Raw genomic sequence first — 21,615 nt, 5'->3', positions numbered from 1 at the left:
GATTTATATTACATTCTTACTTTAAACAGAGGGCTTTCATGCCCATGTTGACTCTGGTAGCATGGGTTATAGGTGTCGTTCCATGAAATCTGACAGGTGTTTGAGAAACTTCCCAATTTAACCAAATGGAGGCTAGGTTAGAATGTTTATTCTTCTCTTAATTAAACTCCAACCAATTTCTCTCCTTTATCCGTGAAGATAATTCAAATAACATCCCCAAATTGGATACCTAAATTTTTATTTAAATCAGTACTTTGAAAAAAAAGTTTTATGTCTGGAAACAGAAATGATAACTATTTTCTGTGTTAAGATCCATAGAAGAGTAAATGAGAAAACATCTATAAGAATACTAAATATTAACTGGGTTGGTTGACAAAGCCAAGTGTGCTTCCTGGGTAGTTCTATCTTTTTCTGAGATTGCTAAGTTTGAGAAAGAAATTCATGTTACTCTCAATTTGCTAGAAGTAACTTTACACTGTAACCCACATATCTGAAGATATAGTAAGACTCCAGCTATAAAGCAGTCACTTGTTTCGGAATATGGGAAGAGTGATATTAAACTAATTAGGAAGAAGAGGTTACTGTCAAAAACATAGAAATTGTAAGGTCAGTTGGAATTTTGACTTCATAGCCTCTTGAAAAAAAAAAGTACCCACCTTTCCATAGTGTTTTTTATAAAGATAACATTTGAAAGAACTATTCCATTACCTCTTTCTCCTGTTTCACTCTCATTATCTATCAAAAGAATCTCTACTTAGCAACCCGATTAACTTCAGGGGCTCCCCATCTGAAGTTAAATGTACAAACTTCAAAGTAACTTCATCATCACTGTGTAAAAGTACACAGTGTGAAAATACACAGGGTAAACATAAGAAGCATACCCTAACTTTCCTGTGTTTTCAACTCTGATAGTTTATATATACCAGTCCTGGAAGAAAATAAGAAACCTGAGTTTTCCTCCTAGAATTTCTATGACCTCTTACCGCTTCCTAAATATAATTACACTTGTTTTTTTCCTTCCAGAAGCAGAAATCAGAGAGAGAAGTACTCTCAGCTAAGCTTGCTTGAATGTATTTGGCTAACAAGAGAGAGCTTCAGAAGCATTTCTTTCAGCAAAATGTACTCTGTGAATAATTTAGTAACTATTTCTAAATGTCTATAAAAACAAATATTTTTCAGATAGTCATCTGATAACAAGATAGGCTGAAAGAAATGCTTGGGAAAATTTTAACATTTGTAAATTATTTGAGGAGATGTGGTAGAAGTGAGAGATCACTCTGGAAATTCTCAATTCTTTTATACCTCTCTGTGGCTTTTTAAAATGGCCAGATCTCCCCAAAACCACCTCCTGAGGTTCAATATTCCAAACCCCTCCGATTTGTTTCTTCAGAGTTTAGGATCTCCATCCAAAGTCCTTTTTGAACTTTATCAAAAGCATTTTCCTCATCTACCACCAGGTGGCAGGTGGCTCCACTTTTTGGAGAGCGACCCTGACCCCGCCCTACCGGAAGTTGTCATGCAAAGGAAGCCTCTCTGGCCACGCCTAGAGTTCAGCACCCTCGACGCGGACAGCGACACCGCCCAATTTAGTCCCATGACTCGCTGCAGAGATTTTCACCTGACAAAGGAACTGGCCAATCCCAACTGGTTCCAAGGGCTGCGTGACTGACCATTTACAAAGCCAGATATGGAGGGGGAAAGAACTCGATTTGGGACATTTAGGTTGGCAGGAGAACCAGGTGATTTTAAATAATACATCGTAATGCAAAAATCCTAATTTTTCCCCCTCACTACCCACCAGATTCTAAGTGCATTCTTAGAAATGCTATCTTGCGGTGCGAGAGACAGTAGATTAACCAGCCTCGGTGTGTTGGTTTATTCCGACAAAACGCGTTAAGACAACGAAGGCGGTACAAAAGTCCGTGTGAGTTATGGCGGCCAATCCCTCTTCTTGCACAAAGCTGCCTGTCAGCTTTCCTAAGAAACCAGCATGGGGATGGACTGCTTTTTCTGCATAGTTTTTCAGTGAGTGCCGAAAACCCAAACAGAAGCTCTTTTTGTTCACATGAAATTACTATTTTAGAGAGGTTGGACTGAAGCACGAGTGTACTCTAAAATTGATGGTTTAGGTGTCATCTTTCTAGTTGCCTAGCAACAAATTAAACAAAAAAGAGCACATCTGCGGGTTTTAACTTACGTAACAGCAAAAGCCCAAGGGCAAATGAAAATGCACTCAGGACAGCTTGATATATTTACTAGTTCTAGTGTTTAGAATCAGTCTCAGTGCTGGGGCAGCAGGTAGAGCTAACGGGAACAAGTAGCTATTTAAGATGGACAAATAAGCTAAATTAAGCCGAGTTTTACCTGTAAATTATCCGTGTTGTACGGACTGCTTTCTCACTATTTCCCACTATTTTTGGCGGCGATAATTCAGATCTTTAACCAGCAGAGGGCGAGTCGACTGTATTTTTCGCCCCTAAGGCACTCCCTTCCTTCACCCCACCCTTTCTCATCCCTTGCCCCTGGGAAATTAATTTACTAGGCTCTTCAAATATAGACCAACGGAGTGGAGGAAGGAAAGCAGCAGCGCAGAACTCCACAGAGTGGCAGCCCTGTCAGCCTTGGATCTGTGGCTGCTCTGCTGTCCCCTTACTTGGAGCTGCAGAGGGGATTGCACCTGTTGTCCCAGGAGGAGGCTGGGATTAAAAGCAGCCCCACCCCCATAAGCCATGGATATTTGTGATCACTAGCTTCAGAGAATTGGGAGAGCCAGAGAGAGCCTGGTTACACGACAGATATAACCTATGAAAGAGAAAACCAGTTCACTTCTCAGGGCCAATAATAGCTCAGTATGCTGGAACATCAACCAAAAAAGGCTCTGCTCTGGCTTTGATACTCTGGGAGCAAAAATGGGGTGGGGGTAGGGAAAGGAGAAGATGAAAGACTAAGAATCTGACTGAGTCATCTTTAAAACAACAAGCAAAGCAAGCCACTCAGGGGGAGAGACAATGACAGAAAGCCTGCTAGAATGCAGGGCAGAGCAATAAAGCATGCTGTACAAAGTTAATTTATTGCTGGGCGGAACCCTCTGCATTCTGGACAGGCATACGACTTGCTCCAGAGGAGGTGGGTTTTACCTTGTATTGTAAGACTTTGCACAAGCTTCTCGGGCAGGCAGCCAGAAATCCCATTAATTGGACATGCCCTTTTTCTTCTCATATTTATGTCTCAGTTTCAAGCTAGTAAAATTAATTTTTTCTGGAGGACATTAAACTAAATTTTATGCAGCATTGCATTTTCTCTCCTTCAATCATTAAATTTCTATAAAGCTTGTTTTTAAAGGACACCATTTCATTAACAAATTCAATTCATGAGGAAGTATTATACTCTGTTAAAGTTGATGATGGTGTCTTAGGTTAGATCAACACTTTTCAGAAAGCATGATTTGATTCAGTTTCATCATAAATCCTTCAAGTAAATTGCACTTTGATGGTGTTGTATTGCACACCTTCTGTACCTAATCACTTATAAAATAAATTTTTTATGCATATACCAAACTTCATTCATGTTACACCAAGATCCAAACAAATACTTAAAACTGGCTAATATAATCTCTCCATGGAAACCAGAATTATCTTTAAAAAACTGAAGTAAGTCACTGAACAAGCACTTAGTAAAACAGGATGTTCAAAAAGCCAATAAGCATATTAAAAGGTTTCAACATCATTAATTATCCAAGAAATGGAATTTTAAACCACAATGAAATGCCTTTATCCACCAAAGAGAATTAATTAATTAAAAAGCTGACATTTTCAAGTGTTGGAAAGGATGGGGCAACTTCAGCTATCACACACTGATGGGCTATAAGTTGGTACAGTCACTCTGGAAAACTGTCAGCATTTACCAAAGTTCAATATATGCATACCCTACAACTCAGTAATTGCAGTCTTAGGTATAGTCTCAATAGAAATACTTATATGTGCACACAAAAAGACATGTAAAAGAATGTTCATCTTAAACTTGGAAGCAATCCAAACTTCAACAATAGAATGGATATATTGTTATTGCCATATACAGAAATACATACAGTAATGACTTTTTAAAAAACTACTGCTACATGCAACAGTATGTATAAATCTCACAATGTGATGTTCAGCAGGAAAAAAATCAGAAACAACATTTTGTACGATTCTACTTATATAAAGCTCAATTATCGGAAAAACTAAGGGAAGTCAGAATAGTGGTTGCCTTTGGTGGAGATAAAGACTGAAAGGGGGCATGAAGGAGGCTTCAGGGGGTATTGGTAATATTCTGTTTCCCGATCTGGGTGGTGGTTACTCAAGTGTGTTCACCCTTTAAATATCTATTGAGCTATACACTGATTTCTACATGTTAATTATGTTATGCAATCTAAATTCCTTAAAGTCGCCTATAAGGCCCTGCAAAAACTAATCCTACCTAAATTTCCAATCTCTTATTAACCATTTTCTCCCTCAATCATCACACTTGCATTACTCTGAGCTTTCATCAGTTTCCAGAACATATCTATCTCTTTTCAATCTTAAGGCCCTTGGACTTGCTGTTTTCTCTTCCTGGAATGCATTATCACCAGCTCTTTTCATAACATGTTCCTTCTAATCTTTCAACTCTCAGATTAATGATACCATTTTAGAGAAACTTGCTTTGACTCTCCTATCTGAAGTCCCCGTGTCATTTTTCTATTTGCTGCCATCACAAATTATCACAAACTTAGTGGCTTTAAACAATACAAATTTATGATCTGAGACTTCTGAAGGTCAGAAGTCTGCAATGGGTCTCACTGGGCTAAAATCAAGGCACCAGCAGGAGCAGTTTCCTTCTGGAGGCTCTCGGGGAGAATCCATTTCCTTGCCTTTTCCAGCTCTTAGAGGCTGGAGGCACTTCTGGATTTGTGGCTCCTTCTTCCATCTTCACCATCAGTAGTGCAGCATCTTCAAGTCTCTCTCAGACTGTGACCCTCTCTTCCCTCTTTTCCACCCTTTCGATATTGTTGAATCCAGCCAGATATTTCAGTATACTGTCCTGATCAAGGACAGCTGATTTAGCAACATTAATTCTCCTTTGTTACGTATTATAACATATTCACAAGTTCTGAAGACTAGAGTTGTGGACATCTTTGAGGGGCATTATTCTGCCTACCACAGTCCACCTTTTTCTAGCACAGCATTGTATTTATTAAGAGCACTAATCACAGTTTTTAGTCATTTTATATATTCCTCTGCCCATTCACTGTCTAACTGCTCCCACTCTAAGGTAAATTCTATGAGTGCACAGACCCTATCTGTCTTGTTCCCTGCTGTTTCCTTGGTGCTTAGTTTAGCATAATGCCTGACACACTACAGAAATTTATTAAGTATTTGTGGAAATAATAAATAAATATGAGTTTAGGTCTATGTTTTAACACTTGAAAACTCTGGTTTTTACCTTTTCCTTTCATATAAAAATATATATATTGTGTCTTGGCAGGAGGGGGATTTCTGGTGCAATCACAGTGTAGAGTTTTGAAGCTCTCTACTATACTAACTCACTGTAAAAAAAAATCACTCCTACAAATAGGGTCCATATATGTCACATACATATCTTCATTTCTATCATACTTAAAAGTAGAGTTTATAAGTTACTTCCTCCTGGAAAATAGTGTATCAGAGGGCTCATATTCTGAAGAAAAGATCATCCAGAGTGAAGAGCTGGAATTCTTTATTACAGTCATGTGAGAAAAAAATGTGGTGCATGGGGCTCTAAGTATGATCCTAGAATGTAGTTGCAAAGACAGGTATCATCAGATAATCATTGTACATCTGATATTATAACCTGTACTACCAGGTTGTAACATCAGATACCAAAGTTTCTTAAAAAAAATACTTGGTGGTTCACTTATTTACTCAGCAAATATTTATTAATCATCTATTAAGCGTCAGACCCTTTTCTAGTCTCTGGGCACACAATACAAAGTCCCTGCCTATAGGGAGCCTACAAATAGATGTACAATATTATGTGAGGTAGTGGCAAGTGTTATAAAGAAAGGGAGATTAATCCCTTGTTGGTTGCTTTGTTTGCAAATATTTTCTCTCATTCTGAGAGTTGTCTTTTTGTTTTGTGTATGGTTTCCTTTGCTGTGCAAAAGCTTTTAAGTTTCATTAGGTCCCACTTGTTTATTTTTATTTTCATTACTCTAGGAGGTAGATCGAAAAAGATCTTGCTGCGATTTATGCCATATGATCCAGCAATCCCTCTCCTGGACATATATCTGGAGAAAACCATAATTCGAAAAGATACATGCACCCCAGTGTTCACTGCAGCCCTATTTACAATAGCAGGACATGGAAGCAACCTAAATACCCATCAACAGAGGAATGGATAAAGAAGATGTAGTACATATATACAATGGAATGCTACTCAGCCATAAAAAAGAATGAAATAATGCCATTTGCAGCAACATGGATGGAACTAGAGATTGTCATACTGAGTGAAGTAAGTCAGACAGAAAGACAAATATATGATATTGCTTATATGTAGAATCTTAAAAAAGGGTACCAATGAACTTATCTACAAAACAGAAACAGAGTTACAGATGTAGAAAATAAACTTATGGTTACAGGGTGTAAGGGGGGGTAGGGATAAACTGGAAGATTGGGATTGACATATACACACTACTATATATAAAATAGATGACTAATAACGACTTACTGTACAGGGAACTCTACCCAATACTCTGTGATAGCCTATATGGGAAAATAATCTAAAAAAAAGAGTGGATATGTATATATAACTGATTCACTTTGCTGTACACCTGAAACTACCACAACATTGTAAATCAACTATATTCCAATAAAAATTTTGAAAAAAAATGAAAAAGAAGAAGAAAGGGGATGATGAGAAACCAAGAGAGGGTTTTGAATGGAGATTCAAATAAAATTTAAAAATAAAAAGATAAGTCTGGTTGTTATATGGGTATAAGAAGGGATACCAGTTAGAAGGCCATTGCAGAAATATGGGCAAAAAATAGTGATAGTTTGAATTAGGGTGACAGTGCTGGAGTTAACATAGATTGCTTGGATTTGGGACATATTTTAAAGAAAATTGAAATGATTTGATGATGGTCTTAGATATAGAATGTTAAAGAAAAATGGCCCTCAGTTTGTGTGGGGTATTTTGGTATTGGTGGTGCTATTTACTGTTATGGAAATTTAGGGTTAGTTTTGGTATGGAAAAAAAATCAAGAATTTTGGACATGTTAAATTTGAAATGTTTGTTAAATATATGTTATGTTGATTGGGCAATTGATTATTGAGGCCTGTGGACTTAGGGGAGATATCACATCTAGAAAGATTTGAGCAAAGATTAGGAAAACCATAATTAAAGTAATGAAATTGAATGAGATCACCTAGGGAATTAGTGTAGTTAGAGAAGGTGGCCAATCCTAGGGCACGTCAACATTTTGAGGTCTAGGAAATGGAGAGAAGCCAACAAAGGAGACTGAGGGGGAGTAGCCAGTGTGGTCATAGGAAATCAGGAGAGAATATGTTCTGAAAGTCTGAAAGTCACTGTGTCAAGAAGGAGGAAGGAAATACCGCTGTGTTTAGTTAGATGAAACGTGAGATGGAAAGATGGAGGTCCTTTGTGACCTTGGCAGAGCAGATTCAATGAAGTGATAATATAAAAATCTGATTTAATGTGACAATCCATTATGAAAATATTATTCAGCTTGGATTCCTTTTAAATAATGCTACTTGAAGTAGAGATTACATGAATTTCCAGGTTTGATGATCTATATACATAATAAATTAGTTATATTAGTATATATATTAGTAATAAATTAGTTAACTTCTAAATTCACAATTCCTTGATATTAGATCCAAGTATATAGGTTACTTGACTGTAATGGTGGCTGCCTGAAGGAAAAAATGAGGCAGTTTCTTCGTAGCTCTGTGGATACTATTTACTTCTCTGCCTATGATTTCCCTTACTGGGAAACTCTTCTCCTCTTCTGAAGTAATTACAGATACTTACTGTTTGCCTCAAAATAGAAACATAAACTTCCTCTGTGGAGAGGTCTTCATTGAACTTCCTATTTTATCTGAACCAATGACTTTCAAAGCTTTTTCCAAGACCTTCATGTGATGCACTGATGTTCACAAACTAGTTTTTTGTGTTCACTTGTATATATATTAAGGCTGTTTCTAATAATTGCCATCATAATCACCCGGACTCCTATTCTTGCAAATTGTCCGTTCCACAGAGCTCTTAAATCCTTCTCACGGGCCCAATAAAGGAGTTTTAGAATTCAATCACTAAAAAACTTGTGCCAGCTCTTTTTCACAGAAGTGTTAAATCGAGGGACTTCTAAAGTTTCATTTCACCTAACACTCAATTAGCACTACAGTCATTCAGTTTTGTTGTTTTCTTTCTATTTTTTTGGCCATGCTGCATGGCATGCGTGATCTTAATTCCCTGACCAGGGTTCGAACCCATGCCCCCTGTAGTGGAAGTGTGGTGTCAACCACTGGACCGCCAGGGAGGTCCCTCAGTTACTAATTATTAAGCACCTTCTGTGTGTTTGGCCTACTCAGGGTCAGAAATATGATGTTGAATGAGATGGACACCGTTTCAGCCTCAAAAAACTTGGGTCCTAATGGTAAGATAGGCAATTAAATTGTTATAATAAATATGTTACAGACTATCATAAGAATATAGCATAATAGAAAAACTCAATATTCCAGGTGGGGGAATGGAAGGTTATGAAAGGCTGGGCTCTGAAAGATTGGGAGTTATCCAGGAAGGGCAACAGTGACTTAGTAATAGGGAAAAGCATGTACACAGATTTAGAAGCCATGGAAGAATGGAAGGATAGTGCAACATTTAAAGAACACTGTGAGAAAGGGAAAAACTTTATAATTATTTTTCTCTCCTTTAAGGTGACCTACCTCAATACTTCTTATTGATTTTCAAACTATCTTAAAAATTGATTTTCATTATTATGGATAAATGCCAAATTCTATTTTTTAAGTATTTTTATGCAATAATCAATATTCATTAGTTCATATATAATAGCTAATACACAAACACTACAAATTTTATTGATATTTTTGAAATTCTTTTCAGATAATCTTAGGTACATTTAAGAAGTATTCTCTAGACTTGTGGTTGCCAAGGGGGAGGGGGTTGGAGGAGGGAGGGGGTTGGAGGAGGGATGGAGTGGAAGGCTGGGGTTAGCAGATACAAACTACTATATAGAGAATGGATAAACAACAAGGTCCTACTGTATAGCACAGGGAATCATATTCAATATCCTGTGATAAACCATAATGGAAAAGAATATTTTTTTAAAAAGAATGTGTATATATATATATATATATATATATATATATATATATGTATAACTGAACCACTTTGCTATACAGCAGAAATTAACACAACATTGTAAACCAGTTATACTTCAATAAAAAAAATAAAAAGTTGTTCTCTAATCCTTCCAAGATTACCTAACCACTCCGATTGTTCATTAATTCACTCTCATGAGGCTCTGGGGAATACTTGTACATATTAAGCATTTCCCCGTATCCCAATTCCACAATAACAGTCATGAGAAATACAGTAATCTGTTAATAAATATGTATTAAATGAGGCCTCATTTCTGATATGCTCTAAATATGACAATTAAGGAAATGTAATTTATTTCTAAAATTTAATAAACCAAGATAACATGAAACTGATGATTCATCCTCTTGTTATTTCTGGATTTCTGGATGTGGAAGAGGTGAATGAAAAGAGAATAGATGTGGAGAGTTAAAATTGTAATTTTTTTTCTGTGAGAAACAGGAGATACCTAGTATAGGTTTCATTTTATATATAAAGAAACTGAGGCCCAGAGAAATGGGATGTCTTAACTCCAAGTTAGAAACACAGCTGTCATAGAAATCAGATTCCTACTCCTTAGTCTACTACTTTTCTCATTATGACAGACGAAGATCTTTGGCACTCAAGAAAGTTTGTTTGTTTGTTTGTTTCCATGAGAGTTCTTTTGATCTTTAAAAGTTGGCAGGCCACTGCTTAAAATTCATTAATTTAGTCAATTCGCCAGTATCTATAGAGGTCCTACAATATTTTAGGATTTTTCTATGTGCTAGGGATACAGCACTGAATAGACAAAAATCTCTGCCCTCTAGGAACCCCAGAGGGATAATTAGACCACTTATAACAGCTTCACCCTGGAGACATTCAGAGATATGGATACATTTGAACTTCAGGGGTGTGTGCGTGTGCGTGTGCGTGTGTGTGTGTGTGTGTGTGAGAGAGAGAGAGACAGAGAGACAGAGAGAGAGAGACAGAGAGAGAGAGAGAGATCTGTTTCATTTAAAGTCAGGTTTATTGAGATATAAATTCCATGTAGTAAAATTCACTCCTTTAAGGTGTACAGTTTGATGAGTGGCAAACATACATAATCATTTAACTACCACCGCAATCAAGATGTAGAATATTTCCATTACCCCCAAAAGTTTTCTCATGCTACTTTTCATTCAGTCTCTCACCCCACCCACAGCCCCTGGTAACCACACTGATCTGGTTTCTGTTCTGTATAAAGAGAATCACAAAGTATGTAGCCTTTTGCACTGAGCATCCTTCGTTTAGCATAATGCTTTGAAATTCATCCATGATATCACATGTATCCGTAGTTAGTTCCTATCCATTTGTCTTTAGTACTTGGTAATTGAGCTTCCTTGTCATAGCCTTACTTCGCACAAGGACGAGGTGAAAAAGGTTTAGAATCAACCAACATGGAAAGTCTAAGATTCATCCCATCAAAGGAGAGATTCTGAAAGGGATACACATCACTGTTAAGTGAGCTACATGTAACTTCCATCCAGGGGCTACAATAAAAACTGTCTGAAACACTATTCCTGAGCCTAGAAGTAGGGCAGAGAGGGTGGGGGATAGGAATCACTACTAAGAATTTGGAACCACTTCTAGCCCCCACATAATTTTGTAGCGTGTATGCACTGGACCTGGACAGTTGGCAAGGGGTGGTGGGTACAGGGATAAAATCCTCAGAGAATGTAATTTTATATTGCTTTCAAACTGGTAATGCCCTGGAATGTGGTTAAATTAGAATAATGCCTCTTTACCCCAGGCTTCAAATAATTTCCAAAAATAGAATTTCAAGTTAAGTGAGCAACTTACCATTAAAAAAAAAAAAAGGTAGTTCAACGTGCAAGGAAACAAGATACCAGAGTGAGAACGAGCAGAAATAAAAACAGCTGAAGCAGACATGCATTGATGTCAGACAATGGAATTATCAAACACAAAATATGAAATGTCTGTATTTAATGTATCTAAGGAAATAAATGTTTGAAAATAAATGGAGGGAACAGAAACCGTGAAGAATGAGCAAGTATATTTGAGGAAAGAACAAATAGAACTGCTAGAAATGTAAAGTTGTAATAAATGAAAGTTTAAAACTCAACGGGTAGTTTTAAGAACATATCAGACATAGATGAAAAAGAATAGACTGAAGGCAAAAAGAATGTAGCAAAAAGAGAAAACAGATGGAGATTATGAAAGACTTTACAAGACACAGATCTATATATACCATTTCACTCTATTCTAACTGGAGTCCCAGAAGGATAAAACAGAAGGGATAAAAGCAATATTTGAGGAGATAATTAGAATTTTTCATAACGCCAAACCACTAATTCAAGAAGCCAAATGAATCTCATATAGGGCCAAATAAACACATATATAGATCATAGTGAGATTGCGGAATACTGAAGATTATCTTAAAATAGATATAAAAGATCAATTTCTTTTTAAGTAATGATGGAGAACTAACTTCCCAGCAGCAATAGTGGAAAACAAAATACAATGAAATGACACTGTCAACATCTGATGTAAAATTATAGTTAACTTAAAATTCTACACCTAAACAACAAGGTCCTACTGTGTAGCACAGGGAACTATATCCAGTCTCCTGGGATAAACCATAATGGAAAAGAATATTCTAAAAAAGAGAATGTCTACAAGTGTATAACTGAGTCACTTTGCAGAGATTGGCACAATGTTGTAAATCAACTATACTTCAATAAAAATAAAAATTTTTTAAATTCTAAGCCTAGCATAAATATCTCTCATAAGCCAGTAGGAGAAGAGGATCAAGATAGTGGAATAGGATGACGTGGAGCTCACCTCTCCCAACAACACATCAAACACACATCTACATGTGGTACAATCCTCACCGAAAACTAACCCGGAAACTGGCAGAAGAACTCCTAAACAACAAAAGCTGCAAAAAAGATCTCCATGTAACCAGTTAGGATAGAAAAAAAAAGAAAAAAATTACCAGGTCGGGAACTACACCCCTGGTAGAGATCTATATGGAAGAGAAGGTCCACATGGGCAGACCCTTGTCCTGGGGAGCAAGGAGGTCATGCCCAGTCCTGGTGTCCCGTGCAGAGGAGACAAGCCCCCTTGCCTGCTGGGAAATCCGCTGAGACAGACAGAAGGACTGGAAAAGCCTAGACTCTACTTGCAGAAGTGCACAGATGCTGGCTTGCCAACAATCAGGGCAGAGAGAGCCATGCACTGGCGTCTGCAGCCTTGCTACACTTCTCAACATAAAGGGGCTAACACTCTAGTCCAGTTCACTCCACACCACAGCCTGGCACACCATCTGGGCAAAGACCTGGTCTAGCTATGCAGAGACAGACTGGGTTAGCTAGGGTGCGATCTGGGTGGAGCCAGGGAGACCACTGTCACAACATGCATAGGGCAGTGCCATAAGAGCATGCAGTGGCTAAGCACCTGTCTCCAGGCAGGCCCTGGAGAGGATTCAATCTAGCTACGCCTCTGCATAGAGTATGGTCTGGTTGGGATGGCAATGGCCTTGTCAGCACAGTCAGGAGTTCGTCTCCCAATGAGAGAGCACCTCCCCACCCCCAGCTCTGCCCACTCCTCACTTGCGGCTTAGTGCTAGATCTGGGGCAGACAGGTCCTGGGAGAAGACTGCCACAGAGACAGCCCAGACCTTAGGGCAGCCCAGCCACCTCAATTCCTGCAGCCACAACGCCCTGACCCCCAGCCTACTCCACACCGCAGCCTTGCACTAGATCTGGGACGAACACAACAGAGAAAGGGACATGACCTTGGGCTGCTTCTGGGTGAACTGCGGACACCTACACAGGCAGTGCATAGGTCCTTTCTGACTGCACAGGCCTCACTTGCTTCAGTACTCACCTCCTTTGGGGCAGGGCATGCACTCAAGGGCAATGGAGCCTGACTGAAACTGACCGTCAGTTTCAGAACTTCAGAGGTTCTTATCCAACAACTGGGGAACAGACCCACCCCTGACAGGGCAGCCACAGTCATAGAGCAGAGAGGAAGCCTTGACTCACATCCTGCACAGGCTCTAGATACTACAACACTAATCACCACCACCACCACCACCCCCACATCAAGGGGATAACAGCCAGCACACCCTGAAGAAAGACGAGGCTAGTGTCCATACCAAAACCAGCCCTCACACCAAAAACACTGGACATGCAGTCTACATAGGGACACTCCCACATAAAAACACCCCTTCAAGACCACAGCAGATAACTTTCTGTCTCTATGAATTTAGGAGAAACGGTTAAGTAAAATGAAAAGGCAGAGGAACTACTCCCAATGAAAAGAACAAGAGAAATTCCCCGAAAGAACAAATAGTAAAACAGAACTCATCAGTCTATTAGACCCCAAGTTGAAAAAGGTGGTAATACAGCTCCTTGAAGCTAAAGGACAAAGAGAAAGACTGGGCAGGCCTGAGGCACTAGCTTCCAGGATAAAATTCCTCCTCAGGGAAACACCCTCTTGCTGATAAAAATACAAATGCAAACTCAATAAACTTATGCTTTGGGAAAAAAAAAAAGGTGGTAATAAAAATGCTCACTGATTTAAGAAAGATTATCAAAAGAGACACAGATCACTGTAAAATGGAACTAGAAACTACAAAGATGAACCAATCAAAAACAGACAATTCAATTGCCAAGATGAAAACCAATCTCAAGAGAAACCTTCAAGATGGTAGAAGAGTAAGAAGTGGAGATCACCTTCCTCCCCATAAATACATCACAAATACATCTACATGTGGAACAACTCCTCCAGAACACCTACTGAACGCTGGCAGAAGACCTCAGACCTCCCAAAAGGCAAGAAGCTCCCCACGTACCTGGGTAGGGCAAAAGAAAAACAGAGACAAAAGAATAGGGACGGGACCTGCACCAGTAGGAGGGAGCTGTGAAGAAGGAAAAGTTTCCACACACTAGGAACCCCCTTCGCGGGTGGAGACTGCGGGTGGCAGAGGGGGGAAGCTTCGGAGCCGCGGAGGAGAGCTCAGCCACAGGGGTGTGGAGGGCAAAGCGGAGGGATTCCCGCACAGAGGACCGGTGTTGACCAGTACTCACCAGCCCCAGAGGCTTGTCAGCTCACCCGCCGGGGCGGGCGGGGGCTGGGAGCTGAGGCTTGGGCTTCGTAGGTCAGATCCCAGGGAGAGCACTGGGGTGGTGGCGTGAACACAGAATGAAGGGGTCTAGTGCACTACGGCTAGCCGGGAGGGAGTCCAGGAGAAGGTCTGGACCTGCCTAAGAGGCAAGAGACCATTGTGTCGGGGTGCGCGAGGAGAGGGGATTCAGAGCACCGCCTAAATGAGCTCCAGAGATCGGCATGAGCCGCAGCTAACAGCGCGGACCCCAGAGAAGGGCATGAGACGCTAAGGCTGCTCCTGCAGCCACCAAGAAGCCTGTGTGCGAGCACAGGTCACTATCCACACCTCCCCTCAGGAGCCTGTGCAGCCTGCCACTGCCAGGGTCCCATGATCCAGGGACAACTTCCCCAGGAGAACTCACGGCGCGCCTCAGGCTGGTGCAACGTCATGTTGGCCTCTGCAGGCTCGCCCCGCACACCGTACCCCCTCTCTCCCCCTGGCCTGAGTGAGCCAGAGCCCCCAAAGCAGCTGCTCCTTTAACTCTGTCCTGTCTGGGCGAAGAACAGATGCCCTCAGGCGACCTACACGCAGAGGCAGGGCCAAATCCAACGCTGAACCCCGGGAGCTGTGCGAACAAAGACGAGAAAAGGAAATCTCTCCCAGCAGCCTCAGAAGCAGTGGATTAAATCTCCACAATCACCTTGATGTACCCTGCATGTGTGGAATACCTGAATAGATAATGAATCATCCCAAAATTGAGGCGGTGGACTTTGGGAGCAATGATATATATTTTTTTTTCCTTTTTCTCTTTTTGTGAGCGTGTATGTGTATGCTTCTTTGTGTGATTTTGTCTGTATAGCTTTGCTTTTACCATTTGTCCAATGGTCTGTCTGTCCATTGTTTTTGTTTCTTTGTTTTTTGGGGTTTTTTTTTTGAGTATAGTTTTTAGCACTTGTTATCATTGGTGGATTTGTTTTTTGGTTTGGTTGCTCTCTTCTTTCTTTCTTTTTTATATTACTTTTAAACTTTTTAAATTTTTAGTAATTATTTTTTACTTTTTATTTTAATTATTTTATTTTTTTCTTTCTTTCTTTCTTCTTTCCTCCCTTTTCTTCTGAGCTGTGTGGCTGACAAGGTATTGGTGCTCCAGCTGTGTCAGGCCTGTGCCTCTGAGGTGGGAAAGCCGAGTTCAGGACATTGGTCCACCAGAGGCCTCTCGGCTCCACATAATATCAAACGAAGAAAGCTCTCCCAGAGATCTCCATCTCTACGCTAAGACCCAGCTCGACTCAACGACCAGCAAGCTACAGTGCTGGACACCCTATGCCAAACAACTAGCAAGACAGGAACACAACCCCACCCATTAAGAGAGAGGCTGCCTCAAATCATAATAAGGTCACAAACACCCCAAAACACACCACTGGATGCAGACCTGCCCACCAGAAAAACAAGATCCAGCCTCATCCACCAGAAAACAGGCACTAGTCCCCTCCACCAGAAAGCCTACACAACACACTGAACCAACCTTAGCCACTGCAGGCAGACAACAAAAACAAGGAGAACTATGAACCTGCAGCCTGCAAAAAGGAGACCCCAAACACAGTAAGATAAGCAAAATGAGAAGACAGAAACACACAGCAGATGAAGGAGCAAGGTAAAAACCCACCAGAACAAACAAATGAAGAGGAAACCAGCAGTCTACCTAAAAAAGAATTCAGAGTGATGACAGTAAAGATGATCCAAAATCTTGGAAATAGAACGGAGAAAATACAACATTTAACAAGGACCTAGAAGAACTAAAGAGCAAACAAACAATGATGAACAACAAAATAAATGAAATTTAAAATTCTCTAGAAGGAATCAATAGCAGAATAACTGAGGCAGAAGAATGGATAAGTGACCTGGAAGATAAAATAGTGGAAATAACTACTGCAAAGAAGAATGAAGAAAAAAGAATAAAGAGAATTGAGGACAGGCTCAGAGACCTCTGGGACAACATTAAACACACCAACATTCGAATTATAGGGGTCCCAGAAGAAGAAGAGAAAAAGAAAGGGACTGAGAAAATATTTGAAGAGATTATAGTTGAAAACTTCCCTAATATGGGAAAGGAAATAGTTAATGAAGTCCAGGAAGTGCAGAGTCCCATACAGGATAAATCCAAGGAGAAACACGCCAAGACACATATTAATCAACCTATCAAAAATTAAATACAAAGAAAAAATACTAAAAGCAGCAAGGGAAAAATAACATACAAGGGAATCCCCATAAGGTTAACAGCGGACCTTTCAGCAGAAACTCTGCAAGCCAGAAGGGAGCAGCAGGACATATTAAAGTGATGAAAGGGAAAAATCTACAACCAAGATTACTCTACCCAGCAAGGATGTCATTCAGATTCGACAGAGAAATTAAAATTTTACAGACAAGCAAAAACTAAGAGAATTCAGCACCACCAAACCAGCTTTAAAACAAATGCTAAAGGAACTTCTCTATGCAGGAAACACAAGAGAAGGAAACAACCTACAATAACAAACCCAAAACAATTAAGAAAATGGTAATAGGAACATACATATTGATAATTACCTTAAATGTAAATGGATTAAATGCTCCATGCAAGAAATATAGACTGGCTCCATGCAAGAAATATAGAAATATAGACCCATATATATGCTGTCTACAAGAGACCCACTTCAGACCTAGGGACACATACAGACTGAAAGTGAGGGAATGGGAAAAGATATTCCATGCAGAGGGAAATCAAAAGAAAGCTGGAGTAGGAATTCTCATATCAGACAAAATAGACTTTAAAATAAAGACTATTACAACAGACAAAGAAGAACACTACATAAAGATCAAGGGATCAATCCAAGAAGAAGATATAACAATTATAAATATATATGCACCCAACATAGGAGCACCTCAATACATAAGGCAAATGCTAACAGCCATAAAAGGGAAATCGTCAGTAACACAATCATAGTAGGGGACTTTAATACCCCACTTTCACCAATGAACAGTTCATCCAAAATGAAAATAAATAAGGAAACACAAGCTTTAAATGATACATTAAACAAGATGGACTTAATTGATATTTATAGGATATTCCATCCAAAAACAACAGAATACACTTTCTTCTCAAGTGCACATGGAACATTCCCCAGGATAGATCATATCTTGGGTCACAAATCAAGCCTTGGTAAATTTAAGAAAACTGAAATCATATCAAGTGTCTTTTCTGACCACAACGCTATGAGACTAGATACCAATTACAGGAAAAATAATCTGTAACAAAAAAAAAAAACACATGGAGGATAAACAATGCACTACTAAATGACCAAGATATCAGTGAAGAAATCAAAGAGGAAATCAAAAAATATCTAGAAACAAATGACAATGAAAACACAAAAACACAAAACCTATGGGATACAGCAAAAGCAGTTCTAAGAGGGAAGTTTTATAGCAATAACTCAAGAAACAAGAAACATCTCAAATAACAACCTAACTGTAAACCTAAAGCAATTAGACAAAGAAGAACAAAAAAAAACCCAAAGTTAGCAGAAAGAAAGAAATCATAAAGATCACATCAGAAATAAATGAAAAAGAAATGAAGGAAACAATAGCAAAGATCAATAAAACTAAAAGCTGGTTCTTTGAGAAGATAAACAAAATTAATAAACCATTAGCCAGACTCATCGTGAAAAAAAGGGAGAAGACTCAAATCAACAGAATTAGAAAAGAAAAGGGAGAAGTAACAACTGACACTGCAGAAATACAAAGGATCGTGAGAGATTACTACAAGCAACTGTATGCCAATAGAATGGACAAGCTGGAAGAAATGGACAAATTCTTAGGAAAGCACAACTATCCGAGACACAATGAGGAAGAAATAGAAAATATTAACAGACCAATCACAAGCACTGAAGTTGAGACTGTGATTAAAAATCTTCCAACAAACAAAAGCCCAGGACCAGATGGCTTCACAGGCAAATTCTATCAAACATTTAGAGAAGAGCTAACACCTATCCTTCTCAAACTCTTCCAAAATATAACAGAGGGAGGAACACTCCCAAACCCATTCTACGAGGCCACCATCACCCTGATACCAAAACCCGACAAAAATGTCACAAAAAAAGAAAGCCACAGGCCAATATCACTGATGAGCATAGATGAAAAATCCGCAATAAAATGCTAGCAAACACAATCCAAAAGCACATTAAAAGGATCATACATCATGATCAAGTGGATTTATCCCAGGAATGCAATGATTCTTCAATATACGCAAATCAATCCATATGATACACAATATTAACAAATTGAAGGATAAAAACCATATGATCATCTCAATAGATGCAGAAAAAGCTTTTGACAAAATTCAACATTGATTTATGATAAAAACTCTCCAGAAACTAGGCATAGAGGGGACCTACCTCAACATATTAAAAGGCCATATATGACAAACCCACAGCCAACATCGTTCTCCATGGTGAAAACTGAAACCATTTCCTCTAAGATGAGGAACAAGACAAGGTTGCCCCCTCTCACCACTATTACTCAACACAGTTTTGGAAGTTTTAGCCACAGCAATCAGAGAAGGAAAAGAAATAAAAGGAATCCAAATCGGGAAAGAAGAAGTAAAGCTATCACTGTTTGCAGATGACATGATACTATACATAGAGAATCCTAAAGATGCCACCAGAAAACAACGAGAGCTAATCAATGAATTTGGTAAAGCAGCAGGATACAAAATTAATGCACAGAAATCTCTGGCATTCCTATACACTAATGATCAAAAATCTGAAAGTGAAATCAAGAAAACACTCCCATTTACCACTGCAACAAAAAGAATAAAATATCTAGGAATAAACCTATCTAAGGAGACAAAAGACCTTTATGCAGAAAATTACAAGAGACTGATGAAAGAAATTAAAGATGATACGAATAGATGGAGAGATATACCATGTTCTTGGATTGGAAGAATCAATATTGTGAAAATGACTCTACTACCCAAAGCAATCTACAGATTCAATACAATCCCTATCAAACTACCACTGGCATTTTTCACAGAACTAGAACAAAAAATTTCACAATTTGTATGGAAACACAAAAGACCCCGAATAGCCAAAGCAATCTTGAGAATGAAAAACGGAGCTGGAGGAATCAGGCTCCTTGACTTCAGACTATACTACAAAGCTACAGTAATCAAGACAGTATGGTACTGGCACAAAAACAGAAAGATAGATCAACGGAACAGGATAGAAAGCCCAGAGATAAACCCACACACATATGGTCACCTTATCTTTGATAAAGGAGGCAGGAATGTACAGTGGAGAAAGGACAGCCTCTTCAATAAGTGGTGCTAGGAAAACTGGACAGGTACATATAAAAGTATGAGATTAGATCACTCCCTAACACCATACACAAAAATAAGCTCAAAATGGATTAAAGACCTAAATGTAAAGCCAGAAACTATCAAACTCTTCGAGGAAAACATAGGCAGAACACTCTATGATATAAATCACAGCAAGATCCTTTTTGACATACCTCCTAGAGAAATGGAAATAAAACCAAAAATAAACAAATGGGACCTAATGAAACTTCAAAGCTTTTGCACAGCAAAGGAAACCATAAAGAAGACCAAAAGACAACCCTCAGAATGGGAGAAAATATTTGCAAATGAAGCAAGTGACAAAGGATTAATCTCTAAAATTTACAAGCAGCTCAATATCAAAAAAACAAACAACCCAATCCAAAAATGGGCAGAAGACCTAAATAGACATTTCTCCAAAGAAGATATACAGACTGCCAACAAACACATGAAAGAATGCTCAACATCATTAATCATTAGAGAAATGCAAATCAAAACTACAATGAGATATCATCTCACACCAGTCAGAATGGCCATCATCAAAAAATCTAGAAACAATAAATGCTGGAGAGGGTGTGGAGAAAAGGGAGCCCTCTTGCACTGCTGGTGGGAATGTGAATTGGTACAGCCACTATGGAGAACAGTATGGAGGTTCCTTAAAAAACTACAAATGGAACTACCATATGACCCAGCAATCCCACTACTGGGCATATACCCTGAGAAAACCATAATTCAAAAAGAGTCATGTACCAAAATGTTCATTGCAGCTCTATTTACAATAGCCCAGAGATGGAAACAACCTAAGTGTCCATCATCAGATGAATGGATAAAGAAGATGTGGCACATATATACAATGGAATATTACTCAGCCATAAAAAGAAACGAAATTGAGCTATTTGTAATGAAGTGGATAGACCTAGAGTCTGTCATACAGAGTGAAGTAAGTCAGAAAGAGAAAGACAAATACCATATGCTAACACATATATATGGAATTTAAGAAAAAAAATGTAATGAAGAACCTAGGGGTAAGACAAGAATAAAGACACAGACCTACAAGAGAATGGACTTGAGAATAAGGGGAGGGGGAAGGGTAAGCTGTGACAAAGCAAGAGAGAGGCATGGACATATATACACTACCAAATGTAAGGTAGATAGCTAGTGGGAAGCAGCCGCATAGCACAGGGAGATCAGCTCGGTGCTTTGTGACTGCCTGGAGGGGTGGGATAGGGAGGGTGGGAGGGAGGGAGATGTAAGAAGGAAGAGATATGGGAACATATGTATATGTATAACTGATTCACTCTGTTATAAAGCAGAAACTAACACACCATTGTAAAGCAATTATACTCCATAAAGATGTAAAAAAACAAAAAAAAAGGAATCCAAATCAGAAAAGAAGAAGTAAAACTGTCACTGTTTGCAGATGACATGATACTATACATAGAGAATCCTAAAGATGCTACCAGAAAACTACTAGAGCTAATCAATGAATTTGGTAAAGCAGGATACAAAATTAATGCACAGAAATCTCTTGCATTCCTATACACTAATGATGAACATCTGAAAGAGAAATTAAGGAAACACTCCCATTTACCATTGCAACAAAACGAATAAAATACCTAGGAATAAACCTACCTAAGGAGACAAAAGACCTGTATGCAGAAAACTATAAGACACTGATGAAAGAAATTAAAGATGATACAAACAGATGGAGAGATATACCATGTTCTTGGATTGGAAGAATCAACACTGTGAAAATGAC

Source organism: Lagenorhynchus albirostris, chromosome 3, assembly GCF_949774975.1.
Source record: "Lagenorhynchus albirostris chromosome 3, mLagAlb1.1, whole genome shotgun sequence".
Taxonomy (NCBI): Eukaryota; Metazoa; Chordata; class Mammalia; order Artiodactyla; family Delphinidae; genus Lagenorhynchus; species Lagenorhynchus albirostris.
The sequence above is the reverse complement of the archived record's forward strand: the minus strand, read 5'-3'. Positions refer to the sequence as shown.